The sequence below is a fragment of the Panthera tigris genome, chromosome E1 (assembly GCF_018350195.1).
Source record: "Panthera tigris isolate Pti1 chromosome E1, P.tigris_Pti1_mat1.1, whole genome shotgun sequence".
NCBI classification, from domain to species: domain Eukaryota; kingdom Metazoa; phylum Chordata; class Mammalia; order Carnivora; family Felidae; genus Panthera; species Panthera tigris.
This window is the reverse complement of record NC_056673.1, coordinates 19,317,432-19,329,791: the sequence shown is the minus strand read 5'-3', so window position 1 is coordinate 19,329,791 and position 12,360 is coordinate 19,317,432.

Sequence of the window (12,360 nt, the reverse complement as noted above, 5' to 3'; positions counted from 1 at the left end):
GTCTCTGCCCTTCCCCCGTTCATGCTCTGTCTCTCTCTGTCTCAAAAATAAATAAACGTTAAAAAAAAAATTTAAGAACTTGGATTTTTTTAAATGGTTTTTTTCTTTTATTTATTTATTTTTTTCCATATATGAAATTTATTATCAAATTGGTTTCCATACAACACCCAGTGCTCATCCCAAAAGGTGCCCTCCTCAATACCCATCACCCACCCTCCCCTCCCTCCCACCCCCCATCAACCCTCAGTTTTAAATGTTTATTTTTGAGAGAGAGAGAGAGACACACACAGAGCGTGAGCGGGGGGAAGGGTAGAGGGGGAGACGCAGAATCCGAAGCAGGCTCCAGGCTCTGAGCTCTCAGCACAGAGCCCGACGCAGGGCTCGAACTCACAAACCGTGAGATCATGACCTGAGCCGAAGTCGGGAGCTGCTTAACTGACTGAGCCACGCAGGCCCAAGAATGTGAATATTTAAAGGGAAAAGTGTCACATGAAACGTTGCGTTGCTAAAGCACGCCTCCAACTAGTAGTCCCAGATGCGGCCTGGAGACAGAGTTAAATTTTTAAAATTAAATGCCAAGATTAAACCGAGGAAGCCTTCTGGTTTCGGTTAAGGTGGAGCCAGGACACTCCACTCTATCACTTCCACTGGTTATGGCTGGAAACGCTGGACAGGTTACAGAAAGCACCTATAGGAAGAATCTGAAAAGCAAATACTAGCAGGCAAATTAGGAGGGAAATTAAAACTTGAAGGAAAAACAACCACAAAAAAACAAAGAAACAAAAAGCTTGAAGAGGGATATGGCAGTAAGCTATGGATTTATTTTTCCTTTGCATACTTTCCAGCCTAGAGTCGGGCGGCCCAAACCCTGGAATTGCACAGCAGGTGTGAACAGGGAGAGCTCCATAAGAAACGCTCCCCGTTTGATGAGAGGCCAGGCAAAGGGGGTCCTTTGGGGACAGAGAGAGTAGAAGAAATGCTGTGGTTTTTTTTTTTTTTTAATTTTTTTTTTAACGTTTATTTATTTTTGAGACAGAGAGAGACAGAGCATGAACGGGGGAGGGTCAGTGAGAGAGGGAGACACAGAATCTGAAACAGGCTCCAGGCTCTGAGCTGTCAGCACAGAGCCCGACGCGGGGCTCGAACTCACGGGCCGCGAGATCGTGACCTGAGCTGAAGTCGGCCGCTTAACCGACTGAGCCACCCAGGCGCCCCAATGCTGTGGTTTTTAAAAAAAAAATCCCTCTCCCTGCCCTACCCCAAGGCAACACCCTGTCTCAAAGTTGGGGTTCACAGCAGCAACGGCCGCCAGGCAGGCGCCTAAAACCCAGAGAGAAGAAAAATCTGTGTCCGTGGAATGAGAACCTAGGGAAAGGGGTCCCTGTGGTCAAAGTGTGTGGAGGAAATTCCTGTGATTCATTTCTCTCTTTTTCCTCTTACCACTTCATCCCGGAGGCAGACCAGTCATGGGAGGTATGAAACTACAGAGGGAGGCCAAAGCCTCAGATTTCTTGCCTTTTTTTTTTTTTTTTTTTAATGTTTATTTTTGAGGAGGGAGGAGGGGCAGAGATAGAGACAGATAGAGGATCGGAAGTGGGTTCTGCGCTGACAGCGGAGAGCCTGATCCGGGGCTGGAACCCACGAACCGTGATATCATGACCTAAGCTGAAGTTGGGCACTTAACCCACTGAGCCACCCAGCCACCCCAAGCCTCAGATTCCTAACCAAAGGACCAGGAAAAGGGACCTTTGAGAGTGGGAGGGGTGTGATCACAGAAAGGAAAGAGCTCAAGCACAGGATCCCATAAAGTTGTGTTTGAAGTCCTACACCCACTCCTGAGCTACACATACAAGGAACTAACTAATAGCATACCAAAGGCTTTGAGAACTGAACTGCAGTGTAGACAGTGAACAGTCTGGCCCCAGGCGAATACACACTTGAAGTGGATCCAAAATAATATTTCAAAGGCTTTGAAAACTGAACTGACGTTGGAACTATATTTAGCTCAGAAGGCAGGTTGGGATCTGAGACTTCAACCTAACTGGGTTGATTTCCTGATTTATTTGTTTACTTTTCATTTATTTACTTATTTATTTACTTATTTAAAGTTCACTTATTTTAATCTCTACACCCAACTTGGACTTCAAACTCACAACCCCAAGATCAAGAGTTGCATGTTCTGGCCGAGCCAGCCAGGCACCCCTTGATTTCCTGATTTAAAACAAACAAAACCCCCCAGGTTGATACATTTTGGTGTATTTTAACAGGGCTCAAAGTCTCATAATATAATATTTAAAACTTGTCCAGGACACAAGTGAAAATTACTTGACATGTAAAACAAACAAACAAACAAACAGGAAAAGCCCAATAATGGACAAGGGAAAAGACAGTCAGTAAATACCAGCCCCTGTGCTGTCAATGCAGAGCCTGACTTGGGGCTCAATCTAATGAACTGTGAGATCATGACCTGAGCTGAAATCAAGAGTCGGATGCTTAACCGACTGAGCCACCCAGGCATCCCTAGAAGACAAAGACCTTAAAGCAGTTAACCATGTTCCATGAAGGAAAGGTGAACACTCTTGAAACAAATGGGAAAATAGAAATTCTCAGCAGAAAAGTAGGAGCTATAAGAAAGAATTGAATGGAAATTTTAGAACGGAAAAATATAGCAACTCAAATATTAAAAATTTATTAGGTAGGATCAATAGCAGAATGGAGATGAGAGAAAAAAATGGTTAGTGACCTTGAAGATAGAATGATAGAAATTATCTAATCTGGACAAGGAAAGTGACCAAAGAAGAACATTACATAAAAGAGTCAACTGACTAAGGAGACGTAACAATCCTAAATGTGCACGCACCTAACAACAGAGCTTAAAAACACATGAAACAAAAGCTGATAGAATGAAAGGAGAAATAGACAAATTGACAATTATCATTGGAGACCTTAATGCTTTATTTCAGGGATCAATAAAGTTAGTTAGGTGGGAAAACAACAAGGATATAAAAGACCTGGAAAACACTATTGACCAGCTTAACCTATAAGTTGATATAGAACTTGGGGCTCCTGGATGGCTCAGTCGATTGAGCGTCCAACTTCGGCTCAGGTCATGATCTCATGGTCTGTGAGTTCGAGCCCCGTGTCTGGCTCTGTGCTGACAGCTCAGAGCCTGGAGCCTGCTTCAGATTCTGTGCCTCCCTCTCTCTCTGCCCCTCCCCTGTTCATGCTCTGCCTCTCTATGTCTCAAAAATAAATACACATTAAAAAAATAAACAAATTGACATAGAACTCATTCTCAGTAATAAAAGAATGTACTTTCTTTCATGTGCTCACAGAACATTCACCAAGATAGATTATATCTTAGGATAGATTATATTCATTAAACAAAACTTAACAGATTTAAAAGAACTGAAATCATACAAATCATATGGTCTGACCATAATGGAATTAAACTAAAAATCAACAACCGAAAGACATCTAAAATCTTCCCAAATGTTGGAAATTCAAATGACACGTCAAAATAATCCATGAGTCAAAGGGCAAATCTCAAAGGAAGTTAAAAATGTTTGACACCATCGAAATAAAAATAAAACATAAAATTCAAACCCCAAGCAAGAAGAAGGAAAGAAATTATGAAGAGCAGAAATTTAAAAACTGAAAAACATTAAAATAGCAGAGAAAATCAATGAAACCAAAATCTGGTTCTTTCAAAATATTAAATTGATGTATCTCTAGCCAAACTGACAAAACTAGGGAGAGAAGATACAGATCACAAATATCAGAAATGAAAGCAGATATCACCAGTCTTACAGACTTAAAAGGTTAATAGGTACGGAGGACTTTAAGGACAGTGAAATACTCCATGTGATATTATAATGAGGGACATAAGTTATTATATATTTGTGCAAATCCGTAGAATATATGACACCAAGAGTGAAGCCTAATGTAAACTATGGACATTGGGTGATTATAATGTATCAATGTAGGTTCACCATTGATTAAAAAAAATACCATTCTAGTGAGCGAACTTGATAATGGGGAGAGGCTACACATATATGGGGGCAGGGAGCGTTTGAGAAATCTTGTACCTCCTTCTCAATTTTGCCATAAACTTGAAACTGCTTTAAAAGAAGGTCTTTTTTGGGATGCCTGGGTGGCTCAGTTGGTTAAGCATCTGATTCTTGATTTCAGTGGCTAAGCGTTCATCTCTTGATTTCGGCTCAGGTCATGATCTCACTGTTTGTGAGTTCGAGCCCCATCTTGGGCTCTGTGTTGACATGACAGAACCTGCTTGGGATTCTGTCTCCCTCTCTCTCTGTCCCTCCCCTGTTTGCTTTCTATCCCTCTCTCAAAATAAATAAAAATAAAAATAAAAGAGGGACACCTGGGTGGCGCTGTCGGTTGAGTGTCCGACTTCGGTTCGGGTTATTATCTTGCGGTTTGTGGGTTCGAGCCCCGCGTCGGGCTCTGTGCTGATGGCTCGGAGCCTGGAGCCTGCTTCCGATTCTGTGTCTCCTCCTCTCTCTGCCCCTCCCCTGCTCATGCTCTGTCTCTCTCTGTCTCTCAATAATAAATAAACATTAAAAATTTTTTTAAATAAATAAATAAAATAAAAGAAGTTCTTTTTTAAAAAGGTTAAGGGACCACCATGAACATTGCTGTACACATAATTTCTACAACTTAGATAAAATGGCTCAATGCTTTGAAAGACACAAACTGTCAAAATTCACATAAGAAGAAAGAGGCCATTTGTGTAATGCCGTAACTACGAAAGAAATTAATTTCATAGTTTAAATATTTCCAAAAAAAAAGAAAGCTTCAAGCCCAAATAATTTCACCAAACATTTAAGAAAGTATACATAAATTCTACACAATCTCTTCCAGAAAATAGAAGAGGAGGGGGCACTTCTCAACTCATTTAACGAGGCCAGCATTACCCTGATACTAAAAGCAGACAAAACCAGCACAGGTTTCCCCCCACCCTCCAAAAGTAGAGCATTCCTACAGTTAGCTGACATGCTGTCCAGAAGCAGCGATTACCTTTAATTCATACCGAAATTTTTTTCAGCATTCCCAGACCTAAACTATAATCTCTCTTAGGCTTTTATGATACCTTAGGACACATCTTCCCAACAAATGCATGAAATAAATCAAGATAAAACATGGGTGCTCAAAGACACAGTTCAAAGTTCCGGTAGCTGGTGCTGAAATGCTGAGTGTAGTTCCTAGGAACAGAGCTTGGTGGGGCCCTTCTTGCTGCCTGGGGAGCACGCCGCCTCTGTGACAGTTCGCTGCAAGTACACTGAAAGTGATTTTCGCTTTTTGCCTTTTCTCTTAGAAGTGGAACTCCGCTTTGGATTTCTTTCAGTTAGCAAAAGCGGGTACTAATATAGGTCTTTCTTTTTAAATTTTATTTATTTTGAGACGGGGGGGAGGCGGGGGAGAGAGTATGAGCAGGGGAAGGGCAGAGAGCGAGAGAGAGAGAGAGGGAGAGAGAATCCAAAGCAGGTTCTGCACAGTCAGCTCAGAGCCCGATGCAGGCCTAGAACTCATGAACTGTGAGCTCATGACCTGAGCTGAAATCAAGAGTTGGACACTTAACTGACTGAGCCACCCAGGTGCTCCTAAATGTAGGTCTTTTGTAAAAGTGAAGTGGTGTAATGTGAACTTTTGAATAACGGGGGATAACTGGGTAAGAAAAGAACACCAATATCCCTCATGAGCATAGATGCAATGATCCTAAACAAAATATTAGACAACAAATACATATGTATGTGTGTGTATATATAAATATATATACATATATGTATGTGCGTGTATATATAAATATATATACATATATGTATGTGCGTGTATTTATGAATAATATAACACAGCCATGAACATGTGGGGTTTAGCCACCAAGGCTGGTACAACATTTGAAAATCCACTGATGTTATCTGAGCATGAGTAAAGAAAAAAACCCCCCACAGTTTAGAGGGAATATACTTCAACATAATAAAGGGCATATAATGAAAAAACCCACAGCTAACATCAATGGTGAAAAGTGAGAGCTTCTCCTCTAAGATCAGGAACAAGACAAGGATGTCCACTCTTACCACTTTTATTCAACATAGTACTGGAAGTCCTAGCCACAGCAATCAGACAAGAAAAAGAAATAAAAGGCATCTGATATTGGTAAAGAAGTTAAACTGTCACTATTCGCATATGACATGATACTATGCATAAAAAACCCTAAAGGCTCCACCACACACACACGAAAACCTGTTAGAACTAACAAATGAAGGGGAGCCTGGGTGGCTCAGTCGGTTGAGTGTCCGACTTTGGCTCAGGTCATGATGTCGCGGTTCGTGAGTTCGAGCCCCGCATCGGGCTCTGTGCTGACAGCTCAGAGCCTGAAGCCTGCTTCAGATTCTGTGTCTCACTCTCTCTCTGCCCCTCCCCTGCTCATGCTCTGTCTCTCTCTGTCTCAAAAATAAAAAAAAATTTTTTTAAATTAAAAAAAAAAGAACTAACAAATGAATTCAGAAAGGTTGAAACTACAAAATTAACACCTAGAAATCAGTTGCATTTCTATACGCTAATAATGAAGTAGCAGAAAGAGAAATTAAGAAGTAATTCCATTTACAATTGCACCAAAAAGAATAAAATACCTAGGAAAAAACTTAACCAAGGAGGTGAAAGACCCGTACTTGGAAAACTATAAAACGCTGATGAAAGATACTGAAGATGGGGAGCCGGTGTAGTTCAGTCGGTTAAGCACCCGACTCTTGATTTCAGCTCAGGTCATGATCTCACAGTTCCTGAGTTTGAGCCCCATGTCAGGCTCTTCCCTGACCATGTGTGGGGCCTGCTGGGATTCTCCCTCTCCCTCGGCCCCCACCCCACTTGCACTGTGTCTGTCTCTCCCAAAATAAACTTTAAAAAAAGAAAGATCTTGAAGATGACAAAAATGGAAAGATATTCCATGCTCACAGATTAGAAGAATTAATATTGGTAAAATGTCCATACTGCCCAAAGCAATCTATGCAAAGATTCTATGCAATCCCTATCAAAATACCAACTGCAGTTTTCGCAGAACTAGAACACTGAAATTTATATGGCATTATAAAAGGCCCCAAACGGCCAAAGCAATTTTGAGAAAGAAGAACAAAGCAGGAGGTATAACAATCCCAAATCTCAAGATATACTACAAAGCCAGGGTTCAAAATAGTATGGTATTGGCACAAAGGACTCATAGGTCAATGGAATGGAAGAGAGAGCCTAGAAATAAACCCATGTTTATATGGCCAATTAATCTATGACAAAGGAGGCAAGAATATGCAATGGGGAAAAGAAAGCCTCTTCATAAATGTTGGGAAAACTGGACAGCTACATGCTGAATAATGAAACTGGACCACCTTCTTACACCATGCACAAACATAAATTCCAAATGGATTAAACACCTAAATGTGAGACCTAGAAGAAAACATAAGCTGTAATCTCTCTGACATCAAATGCAGCAATGTTTTTCTAGATATGGCTCCTGAGGCAAGGGAAACAAAAGCAAAAATAAACCATTGGGACTACATCAAAATAAAAAGCTTCTGTGCAGCAAAGGAAACCACTGGCAAAACGAAAGGCCAACCTACGGAATGGGATAAGATATTTGCAAATGATACATATGATAAGGGGTTAATATCCAAAATATATAAAGAACTTATGCAAGTCAACAGCTAAAAACCAAACAATCCAATTAAAATAGGCAGAGGACCTGCCTAGAGATTTTCCCAAAGAAGACAGATGGCCCACAGACACACGAAAAGGTGCTCAACATCACTCATCACCGGGAAAATGCAAATCAAACCCACAATGAGATACCACCTCACACCTCTTTGTAAGAATGACTAAAATAAAAAAGGAAATAACAAGTGTTGGTGAGGATGTGGAGAAACACGATCCCTTGTGTGCTACTGGCATGAATGTAGTTGGTGCAACCACTGTGGAAAACAGTAGACGGAGGTTCCCCAAAACATTAAAAATAGAACTACCATGTGATCCAGTAATTACACTACTGAGTATTTACCCAAAGAAAACGAAAACACTAATTTGAAAAGATACATGCACCCCTGTGTTTATGGAAGCATTTGTTACAGTAGCTAATATACGGAAGCAACATAAGTGTCTGCTGATAGATGAATGGATAAAGAAAACGTGGCAACATATGTATATATGTACACACACACACACACACACACATACACAATGGAATATTACTCAGTCATGAAAAAGGATGAGATCTTACCATTTATGACAACATGGATGGACCTAGAGGGTATTCTGCTGAGTGAAATAAGTCAGACAGAGAAAGACAAAGGCTGTATGATTTCACTTATACGTCAAATCTAAAACACAAAGCAAACAAACACAAAGCGGAAACAGACCCATAAATACAGAGAACAAACTAAGGGTTCCCAGAGGGGATGGGGGTAGGGGTGCGGGCAGAATGGGGGAAGGGGAGTGGGAGGTACGGGCTTCCAGTCATGGAATGAATAAGTCACAGGGGAAAGGTACAGGGCAGGGCACATACTCGATGGTACTAGAATAGCTTTGTATGCTGATAGGTGGCCACAGCATAATGTCTAGATTCGTGGAATAACTATCCTGTACACCAGAAACCATGTTACATTGTGCGTCGTCAACTATACTTCAAGAAAAAAGAAAGAAAAAAGAGAAAAAAACCCATGTAACCGTTTCAATAGATACAAAGCAACTGACAAAATTCAACATCCATTCATGATAAAATGCCCAGCAAATTGGAAAAGAACTTCCTTATCCTAGAGAAATGAAGGCATTTCTGCACACGAAGAAACTGTACATAAACATCTAGGGCAGCATTATACAGAATTGCCCCAAACTGGCAACATCCCAAATGTCCTCTGGCAGGTGAATGGATAAGCAAACTATTCTGTCATAAAAAGAGCTGTCGCTATGTCCACATGGATGGATTTCAAATGCATGATGCTGAGTGAAAAAAGCCAGTCTCAAAAGGCTACCAGCTGAGATTCCACTGGAAAAGGCAAAGTTACAATACAGACAACAGATCAGTGGTTCCCTGGGGTAAAGGGAGGAGGGAAGATTGTGACTACAGAGGCGGCCTGGGGGAGTGTGGGGGGGGGTGGTGAGCTGTTCTGTACCCCGATGTGTGGTGCTTATAGGAATCTATGCATATGTCTAAAAAAGTTAATTTTTACTATATGGAAAATTTTTAAAAGTTTTCACTCAAGGAAACCACACAAACTGGGATATCTGACTTTTTTGGAAAATCAGATTTGGCACCCCTGGGTCTGTATTGTCCCACTGCTACAACGGGCCGCAGCTAAAGTACAGCATGCTTTTTAGACAGGTGCTCTGCTCCCCAGTTCACCACGGTAACCCCCGGACTCCAAGTTCTGCACCCCTGCCCTATCTGCCCCACCCAGGCAGCTCCCTTTCCCGGCCCTGTGGCCATTGAGTGTGAGGTCCAGCTACCCTGGGCAGAAACAAAGCTGGGCTAGGCTCCTGAAGATTTCTACACCTGTAAAGAGAGTTCTGGGCCAGTCTGGGATAGGGCAGGGTTGAAACTCCCCAGCATAGAAAAGCAGCTGCAATGGCAGACAGACAGATAAAGAAGGGAGGGAGTAGGCACCTGGGTGGCTCAGTGGGTTGAGCATCCGGCTCTTGATTTTGGCTCAGGTCACGATCTCTCAGTTCGTTAGAATGAGCCCTGAGTTGGGCTCTGCATTGATAGCCTGGAGCCTGCTTGGGATTCTCTCTCTTCCTCTTTCTCTGCCCCCTCCACACTCACGCTCTCTTTCTTTCTCTCTCTCTCTCTCTCTCTCTCTCTCTCTCTCTCTCTCTCTCTCTCTCAAAATAAACATTAAAAAAATAATAAAACGTTTTTTAAAAAGAAGGGAGGGAGGGAGGGAGGGGGGTCACAGAGACAGGGGGGAACCTACAAGGAGAGAGAGGCAAGACACATTTCCTGGAGGCTCCCTTCAGCAGGCCGGGGAGTGCTTTCCAGAAGGGCACGGCTCAGCGCTGGTGGGAGCTGTTCAGCGCTATGCTGTCCTCCTTTGCCCCAGACCACCAAAGCGCAAGCCTAGATCGCCTTCCAAGCGATTCTGGGGAGGGGTCCTCCTGGAGGGGGTGAGGCAGGCGCTGGAGCCGGGAGTCCTGCTCAGGGTGGCCGGCCTGGAGGCCATAAGCTCGGGCACAGGGACGATTGTGGGACACTGGGGCATGGAAAACGGAATGGAAGCATCATGAATCCCAGACTGCCTGGACCGTCTTCTGCGGGAAGGGGGTGGTGGGGAAGGGCATGGCAGGCGGCGGAGGCAGGGGAGGGAGAGAGGAATCCCAGACGAGGACAGCACAGCGGTTTGGGGTGGCTGGAGGCAAGGCGGGGAGGGCGTGTAGGAAGGGGAGGTGTCATGAAGGCAGGCGGCCGGAGACAGAAGGGACAGGGCCCGAAGGAGAAGGGCTTGGAAGCCGTGCGGAGGTTGGCTGCACTTTGTCCTGAGGTCGGGGTAGATGCGAGGGCAGTAAAGGGAGCAGGACCAGCAGCAAGCGGGGCTCGCAGCTGAGCACCGACTATGTGTCAGGGGCTACTCTGCGTACTTCACAGCCTCACTCCTCCCCACCTCCCAGCAGCGCTGTGCAAGAGCTGATCCAGAGGCCACGGCAGGTGAGGGTGGAATCCAACTCCCCGGGGGCTCCCTGGCACCCCCTCCGCCACCTCAGGGGGCTCCTGCCCTCCCCTGGAGCCTCAGGGCCGCGTGCTCCGAGCTGCCTGTTTACCCACTTTCCCGAGCAGCCCGGCTGCCTGACGTCAGGGCACACAATGCAGCCCTGTATTCTGGAACCCCCAACCCCCAGCCCCGAGGGACAAAGGGCACAAGAGGTGGAGGGGAACGCAGCCGCTGGCCCTCTGGAGGAGAGGGGAGGGAAGTCAGGCCAGAGCTTCTGCAGAACCAGCTGGAGACAGACGGGGGGGCGGGGGTTCCAAGTGGGTCCTGCCAGTCCCTGCACCCCAGGCCACCCGTCATCTGTGAGGAGCAGTCCCATGGCATCATTCAGATTGGCCACAGGTGCATGGGAAGGACTCAGGAGCCGGGGCTCAGGGTGAGCTTCATAATTTGTGGCACCCGGTGCAAAAATGGAAATGCTGGTGCCCTTGCTCAAAAATTATTCTGGCTTTCCAAGATGGTGTGTGCTTCAATGCTGTGTGACTGCATGGCATGCCAATACAATCGGCTTCGCCTGGGCTTCAGAGGCACTCACGGGCTGACCTTGCATAAGGCATGCTACCTCTCTGGGCCTCAGTTTCCACCTGATGATGCACTCCAGGCCAGCTCACAGGACTATTGTGACAGTCAAATGAGATTATGGTGCAATAAAGGACGCTGTGGAGGGTAGAGTGCTATGAAGTGTTCTGTGCAAAAGGTACATAAAGAGAAGTGTGAGAATGAGCCTCCCCGCCACCAGGGGCTGTCTTGCTGCAGGGATTGGGGTGATAAAGTAGGGTGGGCTTGGAGCCTTTGTGAGTCTCAGGGATGCTGTGCTTCCCTGGCCCTCAGTCCAGTCCTGGCTTTACCCTCAGTGACATCACTGAGGGGTCCCCGGGAGCTCCTCCTCTCTCTGGGCCTCGGTTTCCACAACTGGAAAACGAAGGCATTAAATGACATTAATATGGCAGGTCTCTTCCAGCTCTGGAGCCTATATGATTGTAATGTTTCCCCCAGACGACTGGGTGGGCTTGGGGTTGGCAGGGAGGGGGAGAAGAAAACCAGATAGAGCAGTGGATGAGAGTAAAGGGCTAGGAGGCAGGTTGTCTCCATCCAACCAGGCTTCACCAAGGACCAGGTCAACAAATGGCTTGGGGACCCTGGAGTGTGGCCCTGGTGAATTACTCGACCTCTCTGAGCCTTTTACTTCCTCTCTCCTATAAAGTCAAGAAAACTGATGAGGACCAAAGCAGATCCCGTTGCTGGCCGCGAGGCTGCCCCTCCCTTCCCCTCCTTCTGTGTGGGGCAGCCCAGATGTGGGTGAGATGCCCACCTCCTGTTGGACCAGGTGCCTCAACCCCCGAGCATGAGCCCTGATTGGGCCAAGTCAGGCAGGGGGCTCATCCCCTTGCCAGTGACTGGCTTAGGCAAAAAGCATGTTATACATTTCTGGCCAATGAGACACGAGAAAACATCTGCAAGGCACTTCTGGGAGAGGTTTTCCCTGATGATAGGGTGCAGATGGGGGTCGATGCTCAGGAAGTGCTCCCGGCCCTCCTTGCCATCCCGGAGTGCAGACTCTGTTTGGGTTTACGTGGGGGAAAGCTGAATGTTA